We start from the raw sequence: 1,925 nt of genomic DNA, 5'->3' as shown, positions 1-1,925 counted from the left end.
TAGAATTGACTAGATTCTGCACACATGGGCACACTTTTGAACAAGGAACATATCTAAGCCTTCCAAAATACAGTACTGGTATTTTCATTGAAGTCAGAAAACACCTCATTAATTTGCACAATACCACTGTTTCTTTTATCCGAGTGCATGTGAGTCAATTAGGTTTTTAATATTACAAATGTTCGTGGGTTCCCCACCCCCACAGTTTCACCTTATTGTAAGCTGCTTTCAGTCTGTCTTTCGGTAGAAATCAAATGAATGAGATATATATAATAATAATTGTGCCTAGGCAAAAGAAGAAGAAGATGACGAAGAAGACGAAGACAAAGAAGAAGAAAAAGAAGACGATGACACTTCATAGCCATGATACCAAAACAGCATGTTTTCGCTCAGTGTTTGTGTCAGAGCTTTCTGGTACAGGTAACAGTGTACTGTGGTAATGGAAACGTATCTCTTCTACCTCTATGTGAAGTGGGAACAATATCTCCAGGCACCGTATTTAATAAGCAGATAACGAAGTGTCTGTCAACCTCCTCAGCATTTTTAGAGGTTGCTTCTGTAGAGGGGTTTAAAGACTTACTCCTCATCAGTGAGCAATCCTGATGACATTAGTTCCTCCCATTGAAACAAATGAGTCTGGGCTGGATCGGCATGCATTGCTTTCAAGGGAATTCGTTCTGTATCTTTCATGTTAGCGATATCTGGGAAAAACAGGAAACTGTTTTCCTATCTCATTCACATAATAGATAAGATGAGAAATTAGCTGCTGGATGAGCATCCTGGGGGCTGTTCATTTTGTCACAATAAATAAGATTTGGCTGGTGCTGAAGCACTCTGCGTGCATGTGCGCGCAATGTGCGTGCCTGTGTAGATAAACTCACCCAGTCACAATTTTACCACAAATAGCTCTGTTTCTTTGTAGCTCAGGTTCCTGATTTGGGTGTTTTCATTTTTGCTTTTGGTATGTACATAGATGAAAGGGATTTTCTTGCTCCATGAATCTGTCAATTTCAGTCAAAATTCCCTGCAGTTTGTGAAGCTATTTTAGCTGCTCATAGAGAGTGTGTACTGTATAAGGCAGGATATCAAGCAATTGGCATGTGTCTGCTGGAAATGGGAAAGGTCCTGCCTATCTCCGCTGGAGTCATCAAGCACACACAGTGTCTTCCTTGCTTTCAGTGCTACAAGTCTCTCTTTAAGGAAAACTCCATTCCCATATTCTCAATCGTGCAGGAAGAAATAGGATCCCCAATTAATGTTGCCAGGTCCGGATCCCAAGGTGATTTCTATGAATTATATGGTAAATAACCTATGTGAGACGTCTCTCATTGTTCCAGAATTGTACATTTTAATGCAACTCTTAAAAGGCACCTGTAAGGATCATATTGAGAATCATATTGTCAAGATAAGCATTTTGTAGCAAGTACCTTTTCTTCTTTTTTCTCTTTTACAGAGGATGGAGTAGCAGCTACCAATAGAAGTGACTTCACAAAGCAGACCATAGTCAGCTGCTGTTTAGGCCCAACTCTAGTATTCAACAGAGCTCATGATCCCTTGCAAGGTAAAGAACACAGGAAATTAAAAAGCACTATACCCAGTTTATTGATCTCTATCAGAGCTAGAGATGCATTGCCCTAGGAAGTCATCTTTGTGCTGGCATGCCTTGCTCCAATTCTGAGCAGAACCCAGCCTAAATCAGTTTGCAAAATGCCATGTCTATTTTTTTTAAAAAAATCTTTCTTTCTTGTGCCTTTTATCTTTTGGCCTACTGTTCCCAAAAGACAATTTGGAAAGGGGGGTGGGGGAAGAAGGGAGTCCAGTTCTAGGGATTACTTGCAGACTATTTTTTAAAATATTTTTTTGCTTGGCCTGAAAAAAAAATTTGGCTGCCAGATGGGGTCTTCTCAGTGGCTGCTCCTTGATTG

At 40.2% G+C, this 1,925-nt stretch overlaps 1 long non-coding RNA gene across 1 annotated transcript; it reads left to right on the top strand.

Annotated features, from left to right (window-relative positions):
• The first annotated feature begins 290 nt into the window (after positions 1–290).
• LOC144589233 (uncharacterized) lies at positions 291–1,566 on the top strand. Its single transcript, XR_013545223.1, has 2 exons — positions 291–420; positions 1,454–1,566. It is a non-coding gene; the product is annotated as an uncharacterized LOC144589233 (long non-coding RNA).
• The last annotated feature ends 359 nt before the right edge of the window (positions 1,567–1,925 follow it).

This window comes from Pogona vitticeps, chromosome 4 (assembly GCF_051106095.1).
Source record: "Pogona vitticeps strain Pit_001003342236 chromosome 4, PviZW2.1, whole genome shotgun sequence".
NCBI lineage: Eukaryota > Metazoa > Chordata > Lepidosauria > Squamata > Agamidae > Pogona > Pogona vitticeps.
This window is presented reverse-complemented; position numbering and strand designations above follow the sequence as displayed.